The following is a 9245-nucleotide window of genomic DNA, read 5'->3' on the forward strand; positions in this document are numbered from 1 at the left end:
TCTCTTCTTTCCTCTACTTTCTGCTTCACACCGAGAGGAACCCAGCGAGGGAGACCAACCAGATCTGGTGTAGATTCAACTTCTACATATCTAGATTCAGCTTCTACATATCCAGGTACGGGGGAAAAAGAGATTATTTATATGTGGAGTTACATGAGGGAATTGGGTAGAAGAAGAACCCTTAGGATTATGAGCAATTTTATAATTATTTCTGTTTGGAGAATTATTGGTCTTATGTGATTCTGTATGTATTTAGGACTATGATTATATGATTTGTTTGTAAAAATGATGCTCTAGGAGAGAGAACGAAATTATAGAAAAGTATCTGTAAGTTAGGTTTTGGAAAAATTATATTATTTCTGTTTGAGGAATTAATTATACCATTAGATTCCGTATGTGTTGAGGATTAGAAATATATATTTAATTTGTAAGAATGATGATCCAGGAGAGAGAACAAAATTGTAGAAAAGTGTCTGTGAGCTAGGTTTTGGAATAATTGGAGTTTTATTGTTTATGTTGAAATTATATTAAATTGCTAATTCTATTGATTATTATATTAATTTATGGATATCATTGTTATATTATTTGATAAAAATTGATAATTTAGATGTGAATTGCTTGATATGTATGAAACCCATTATTTTGGACCTATTTGATGTGTGTATGGAATTGAGCTATGAGATGAGATGTTGTATGGATGTGAATATGATTGTGGTTCCTCACACTAATGACTAGGGATGGCACGGCCCCTGGGTAAGTGATGCTACAGGGAGGGCGTGACCCTAGCATGGTGTGGGATGAGTAAGACAGTTAACACGTATCACTTATGTCAAATATGGCAGCCTTGACATAGGGTTAATTGCAAGAGATTGTGTGGATTGTGATGTGATTGTGGTTCCTCACATCAATGACTAGGGATGGCATGGCCCCTGGGTAAGTGATGCTACAGGGAGGGCGTGACCCTAGCATGGTGTGGGATGAGTGAGGCAATTAACCCGTATCACTTATGTCAGTTGTGGCATGGCCTTGGCATAATGTTAATTGTAAGATTTTTGTGGATTGATGTAATTGAGATGTGAAGATGATGAATGATTGATAAATTATGATATATAGAAATGTTTGTAAATATTTCCTTATGTAATGAGATTATATTATTGTGTGTTTGTATATACTTTACATATGGATGTTTTCTTTTCTCACCGTACAAATTGTGGATGTTTTAGGTGAGGAAGATCTGACTACGAGTGGTATCTAGAATGCTAACGGTTGAATTGTCGGGATGCTCTAATATTGTGACATCGGGGCAAAGGATTTTTAGAACATAGGTTTTTATATGGATTTGGAATTGTAATTTATTTTTAAAAATAATTTGAAAACTCTTGCGTTTCATTTTTATTATTGTGGTTATTAAAGGATAATTTTGAAGATTCTCATGTGAACCCTTTTACCGAAATTGGAAAATTTATTTATGTTTTATTATTACTATATATATGTTGGGGTAGTAAGGGTGTCACATTTAGTGGTATCAGAGCAGGTCGATCCAATCGGCCGTGAGTTATGAGTCTACTATGCTTGTTTGCTAGATAATTGATGGAATGATTTGATTCTGGAATTTGTTGATATGTTAGTATTATGATTGATTAAGTTAGTTGTTTACTTATAGTATAATTGTTAACTTTTCTGGAGGCCAGAAAAGTAGTGGCAGGAGGTAGGAACGATCGTGCAATCGCTGATGCTCTATAAGCGATGGCTCAGGCTCTTGGTAATTTGAACCAACGACCAGAGATAGATTGGTTAGAGAGATCCCAGCGAAATAATCTGCCAAGATTCCGTGGGGGTTATAATCCTGATGGAGCTGCTGACTGGATATTTGAAGTTGAAAAGATATTCCAAGCTGTGGGATGTCCTTTGATACAGAAGGTGACTTTGGCTGCCTTCATGCTTTCTGGAGTGGCTGGCATCTGGTGGCAAGGTGCTTTGCAAAGAATGATAGCTGCAGGTACCCAAGTGAACTGGGAGAATTTCAAGCAGCTATTCTTGGAGAAATACTTTCCCCAAGATGTAAGACATAAGAAAGAGGTGGAATTTCTTGAATTGAAGCAAGGAGAAGATTCTGTGGCTGATTATGTGACTAAGTTTGAAGACTTGGTTAGATTCTGCCCTATGTATGATGGTGTGGGCAATGAGGAGGAAAAATGTGTAAAGTTTATGAGTGGTCTTCGACCTGAGATTAAACAAGTTTTCAATTATCAAGGGATCACTCACTATCACGAATTGGTAAACAAGTGTCGAGTACGTGATGAGGATAACCGTGCTAGGGTAACTCATTATAAGAGTGGAGGACCCATGAGCAATAATAAGTTTGGGTCATCTAGTAAGGGTAAACTTACACCAAGTCTGCCGGGAATTCGAGTTCTAAAGTGAATAATCAAGATTTTGTGCAACAAAGGAGCCAAGCTCCAACGGCTAGCCAAACTTCAAGTGGGGGAAGTGTGGGTTCTGTTCCACACAACAACTGTTTCAAATGTGGGCAGCCAGGTCATAGGGCAGTTGAGTGTCGAACGCAAAGAGTTATAACATGCTTCAAATGTCAAGCGAAGGGACACAAAGCTAATGAATGCCCCAATAACAAGAAAGGAACAACAGAGGTTGGAGGGAGCGCTAGTAAACCTAGAGCGACAGGAAGTGTGTTTGCCTTGAGTGGTGCTGAAGCCACTCAATCCAAAGGCTTAATCCAGGGTATGTGTTTCATCAATGGAACTCCTCTAATTGTTTTGTATGACTTTGGTGCGACTCACTCTTTTATATCACATGCGTGTGTGTCCAAATTAAAATTACCTATTTCTTCCTTGTCTTTTGAATTAATAGTAGAGACACCAACTAGTGGTTCAGTGTCTACTTCTGATGTTTGTTTAAAGTGTCCTTTGATTATGGATGGAAGAGATTTTATGGTTGACTTAATTTGTTTGCCTCTAAGTCAGCTAGATGTTATTATGGGTATGGACTGGTTATCTTCTAATCATGTCCTTTTGAATTATCCTGATAAATCTATTGTCTTTGGTGAGCCTGTTGAAAAAGTGAGTAAGGATTATTTGACTGCCAACCAAGTTAAGGTATCTTTACAAGAGGATGCCCAAGTGTACATGTTGTTAGCTTCTTTAAATTCTGAGAGTAATATTTTGGTGAATGAACTGCCTGTTGTGTGTGATTTTTCAGATGTCTTCTCTGATGATATGTCTAGCTTACCACCTACAAGAGAAGTAGAGTTTTTCATAGACTTAGTACCAGGAACAAGACCTATTTCTGTTGCACCTTATAGGATGTCACCCGTAGAGTTAGTGGAGCTTAAGAAACAAATAGAAGACTTGTTGGAGAAGGGGTTTGTGAGGCCTAGTGTATCACCTTGGGGAGCACCCGTACTATTAGTTAAGAAGAAGGATGGTAGCATGAGATTGTATGTAGATTATCGCCAGTTGAATAAGGTGATCATTAAGAATAAATATCCATTGCCTAGGATAGATGATCTTATGGACCAGTTGGCAGGTGCTTATGTATTTAGTAAAATTCATCTTAGATCGGGGTACCATCAGATTAGAGTTAAGAGTGAGGATGTACCTAAGACAACATTTAGAACTCGTTATGGAAACTATGAGTATCTAGTAATGCCTTTTGGTGTGACAAATGCTCCTTCAATTTTTATGGATTACATGAACCAAATTTTTCATCTGTATTTGGATAAGTTTGTAGTTGTTTTCATAGATGACATACTAGTTTATTCCAAGACTAAAGAGGAGCATAAGGAACACTTAAAGGTAGTACTTCAAATTGTCAGGGAGAGACAACTTTATGCCAAGTTGTCTAAGTGTGACTTTTGGCTAGAGGAGGTGAGTTTCTTAGGACATGTGATTTCAAGTGGGGGTATAGCAGTAGATCCATCTAAAGTTGAGGCGGTGCTTAAATGGGAGACACCTAAGTCAATTAGTGATATTAGGAGCTTCCTTGGATTAGCTGGATACTACAGAAGATTCATAGAGGGATTCTCTAAGTTAGCATTACCCTTGACAAGTTTAACTAGGAAAGGAGTTGTGTTTGTATGGGATAGTAAATGTGAGAATAGTTTCCGAGCCCTTAAGGAAAATTTGACTAGTGCACCTGTTTTAGTGTTGCCTGACCTTAGTAAGACTTTTGTGGTTTATTGTGACGCTTCTAAGGTGGGTTTGGGTGGAGTGTTAATGCAAGAGGGAAAGGTCGTATCTTATGCATCTAGGCAATTGAAAATACATGAGAAGAATTACCCCACCCATGATCTTGAATTAGCAGTTGTGGTATTCACACTTAAGATTTGGAGACATTATTTGTATGGTTCAAAATTTGAGGTGTTTAGTGATCATAAGAGTCTTAGGTATTTATTTGACTAAAAGGAATTAAATATGAGGCAAAGGAGATGGTTAGAGTTCCTTAAGGACTATGATTTTGATCTTAGTTATCATCCGGGTAAAGCTAATGTCGTGGCTGATGCATTGAGTAGGAAATATTTGCATTTGTCTTCTCTTATGATTAGGGCGATGGACCTTTTGACTCAATTTAGAGACTTGAGTTTGACTTGTGAGGTGACCCCTAGTAGTGCGAGACTAGGTATGACTCTGGTGACTAGTGAGTTGTTGAGGGAAATTGGAGAAACACAGTTAGTGGATTCATTTCTAGTGGCTATACGTGATGTTATAGGACAAGGTATTGGAAGAGAATTTACCTTGGGTGTAGATGGAGTATTAAGATTTAAAGACCGAGTGTGCGTGCCCAGTGACCCTACACTTAGATGTTTGATCCTAGAGGAAGGTCATAGGAGCAAGCTTAGTTTTCACCCAAGGGAAACTAAGATGTATCAAGACCTTAGGAAGATATTTTGGTGGCCTAGGATGAAGAAAGATATAGCTGAATTTGTGAGTGCCTGTTTAGTGTGTTAGAAGGCTAAGATAGAATATCAGAAACCTTCAGGACTACTTCAGCCTTTGAGTATACCCGAGTGGAAATGGGATAGCATTTCTATGGATTTTGTAGTTGCTTTGCCTAGGACTAGGAGAGGGCATGATTCCATTTGGGTTATAGTTGATAGGTTGACTAAGAGTGCACATTTCTTACCTATTAACATTAGGTATTCTCTAGAGAGATTGGCTGGACTGTATATTGATGAGATTGTGAGATTGCATGGGATACCATCTAGTATAGTGTCAGACAGAGACCCTAGATTCACCTCTAGGTTTTGGGTGAGCCTACAATGAGCTTTGGGGACCCAACTTAGACTTAGTTCAGCTTACCACCCTCAAACTGATGGTCAGACTGAGAGGACTATTCAATCTTTAGAGGATTTGCTTAGAGCCTGTGTGTTGGACCAAGGGGGTAGTTGGGATAGTTTTTTACCTTTGATAGAGTTTACCTATAATAATAGTTACCACTCTAGTATAGGTATGGCACCTTATGAAGCCTTGTATGGTAGGAGGTGTAGGACCCTTTTGTGTTGGTGCGAACCTAGTGATAATGTTATCTTAGGACCTGAGATTGTGCAACAAACCACTGATAAGGTTAGATTGATACAAGAGAGGATGAGAACAGCTTAGAGTAGACAGAAAAGTTATGCTGACAGGAGAAGAAAGGACTTGGAATTTGAAGAAGGTGACCATGTGTTCTTGAAAGTCACTCCGTGGACTGGGGTTGGCAGGGCATTGAAATCCAAAAAACTTACTCCTTAATTTATTGGTCCTTTCCAAATTCTAAAACGAGTCGGTAGTGTTGCCTACCAAATTGCTTTGCCTCCTAATTTGGCAAATCTCCATGATGCTTTCCACATTTCCGAACTTTGGAAATACATCCATGATCCTTCGCATGTGATTGAGTCAAATCATCTTGAGTTTAAGTGTACCATAGTTAAAATAAAAAAAAAATGATTTAGTAGCCCAGAACGGGCCGTTCCTAAACTGGAACGGGCCGTTCCTAAACTGGAACGGGCCGTTCCAAACTACTGAATTGAACTATACAATGTAGTTGAGAACGGGCCGTTCTGGGAAGGAGAACGAGCTGTTCTAGAAGGAGAACGGGTCGTTCCAGAGGGAGAACGGGCCGTTCCGGAGGGAGAACGGGCTATTCCGGATGAGTCCCGGAACAGGCCGTTCTGATTTCAGAACAGGCCGCTCTGGGCATGGATTTTGTGCGTGATTTGGGAGTTCGGAACGGGCTATTCTGAACACGGTACGGGCCGTTCTGGCGCAATCCAAAAGTCTATAAATAGGGGTTGGGGGCATTCAGGAAAATATGAGTTTTTAGAGAGAAGTTTTAGAGAGAAGGTCTCTGGGTCAGTGAGCTCCTTTCTCTCCCAAATTTCTCTGTTTGACTCCTTTTCTCCTCTAGATCACCAACTCCTTCTGACTTTTCTTGAAATTCAGATTAGAAAGCTTACTTTGGGAGGATTGAAGTTCTGGGTTGAGCTTTGGAAATGAATTCTATTTCGTCACAATTGTTGGCTTTTTGAGCCGATCTTCAGGTAACGGAAGCTAGAATGTTTGTTGTGTAGGTTGCATGTGAGTTTAGAAACTCAATTGATGCATGAAAGTTGAGGATCCATGGCTGGATCGGAGAATTGACTCATTTTTCGCGGTCTTGGGAAAAAATGGGGTTTTTGGTGAATTTGAGGTGCATGTTGATTTTGAGTTTGTTCTATGTTGTATGGAGCCTATGCATTGTGTTTTGTGTTTGCATATGGTTGGATTTATTAGTTTAGATGTGAGTTTTGAACTCTCTGACTAGCAGTAGGCTAGGCGCAGGTTGAGCGCGCCAGGTGTGGAAGAGCTTGGGGCTCTCGGGTTAGTTGTTGGGCCAGACATGATTTGGTTGCGTCAGACATGGATATTCTTAGGAGTCTCTATTTCAAGGACACCGAGTGTGAGTTGAACGCGCTGGGTATGGATGAGTCTTAGGACTCTTAGGTTGGGAATAGGCTAGGCGAGCTCAGGCTACGCCGAACGTGAATATGTTTATAAATAATTGATGCTTATGCATGTTTAAAGTTGACGATTTGGATCATGTATGTATGATATATGATGTATGGTGAGGTGTGATTCATATGTATGCATAGTGATGATATATATGAATGTTTGAATATGATATGACATGTGTATATGTTCATATGGTATGTTTATTGATCATAATGGTGGTAGACCATGTATGATGTATGATGCATTATTGCATGTGATGTCTTATGACATGTGTATGATTGTTGATCATTATGGTGGGCAGACCATATATGATGTATGATGCGTGATTGCATGTGATGCCTTATGGCATGAGTCTAGCCTAGGACTTGAGGAGAGGAAAAATATTTTCGAACTGGAAGAGCTCACATAGAGTCTCTTGAGAGTGGTACTTGGATAGGCCACTGATATATGAGAGTGGTGCTCTGGGAGGCCACTGAATTTGGGAGAGTGGTGCTCAGATAGGCCACTAGGTTGGGTGAGTCTCCTCTAAGTCCTTAGCAAGTGTTGGAGCGGGGTATGAGGTTGAGGGTTATTCCCTTAACCAAGTACTCGAGAAGGTGCATGGATCCTTGCGGATAGTCGGTGGGCGAACTCCACAATTGACTTGGTTAATGCATGCCAAGGTCGTGGTAAGCCCGTAGCCAACTGTGCTATACTTGACGGTGGATCTGGACTTCCAAGTGTGTTAGTGACATCATCCGAGTAAACCCGAGTGAGGATTATAAATCCTGTTTAGCTGTGACCGAGCGGGCGCATTAGGCATGAAAATGGTTGGGGTGGTTTCGATAGGATGGAATGTCACTTATACAACTCTATTGTTATGGAGATCTCCTAGGTGCATACGTGACGACACATTAGATGATTGATATGCATTGATATCTTTCATGAGATGCATTTATTGCATGATTATTAATATGATGAAGTGTGGTGTTTGACTTCATGATTGGTAGATTGTACTTTATGAATGAGTAGTATTGGATAGAGTGTATGGTGTGACTCTATGAATATGATTGATAGTTGATTGATTGTGTAGTATAGATTATTGTTCTATACTTGTATGATATATTTGTGATTCTAGCTTACCCTTCTGTTTTTCATGTGGTGGAACTGCGATGATCATACTTGGTATGGGAGCAGGTCAGGGCTAGCTTGGAGTTGAGGTGTCCGCTGTAAGACGGGGAGTTTGATCCTTGTGTTAGGGTTACCATTTTAGGTAACGATTTTGTTTGTGCTTGACCGGCACTAGGAAATATTATTTTTGGGATGATTGTACATATATGGCATTTTATTTTGTATTTAAGAAATTTAGTTATTTTATTCTTATCTATACATGTATGTGTGAGTTATCCAACTTAATATTTTCTTAGTTCACTAGTAGTAGTGCGATTCCACCAAGTGTAGAGACCATGGCGGGTCGTTACACTTTTATGGTATCAGAGCTGGTTGAGTCTTTTGGGATACTCTATGGGGAGTGATCCTTCTAGGTTTCTGTTGTGTCATATCTCTGATATGTGTTGGTTTTTAGTGATTTGTTGTGATATTACCTTATTAAAGAAAGATGTTTGAATTCCTGTAGTATGGTGAGGCCTCAGTATGACCAGATTGCTAGGGCCATAGAGATGATGGCCATGGCGATGCAACAACAGAGTGCTCACTTTGCTCAGATGAAGGCAGGTAGAGCTGCGGCTGAGGCAGCTAGAGCTGTGGCTGAGGCAGCTAGACCAGTGGTCTCTCAGGATGAGAGAGATTTAGCAGAGTTCAGGGGATGTCAGCCTCCTCAGTTCAAGGGGGATGCAGATCCTGATGTGGCAGATCAGTGGTTGAGTGAGATGGAGAAGATCTTCAGTGTTCTGGGATCTTCGGAGGAGAGGAAGTTGGCTTATGCAGTATACATGATGGGAGGCGAGGCTGAGTACTGGTGGAGAGGCACTAGGCAGATGCTAGAGAGCAGGGGTGTACTTATTGATTGGGATTGCTTCAGGAGGGTCTTTTTAGAGAAGTATTTCCCGGACAGCGTTAGATACGCTAAGGAGGCGGAGTTCATGAGACTACATCAAGGGAGCTTGTCTATTTTTGAGTATGCCATGAGGTTTGAGCATTTAGCTCGTTTCTACTCTCAGGCCATATCTGAGGCTTGGAGATGTAGGAAGTTTGCAGAGGGGTTGAGGCATGAACTGAAGAGAGTCATAGTCCCTATGTCCATAGTGGAGTTTCCTGCTT

This window comes from Cajanus cajan, chromosome 10, assembly GCF_000230855.2.
Source record: "Cajanus cajan strain Asha chromosome 10, NIPB_CcT2T_4, whole genome shotgun sequence".
Classification (NCBI taxonomy): Eukaryota; Viridiplantae; Streptophyta; class Magnoliopsida; order Fabales; family Fabaceae; genus Cajanus; species Cajanus cajan.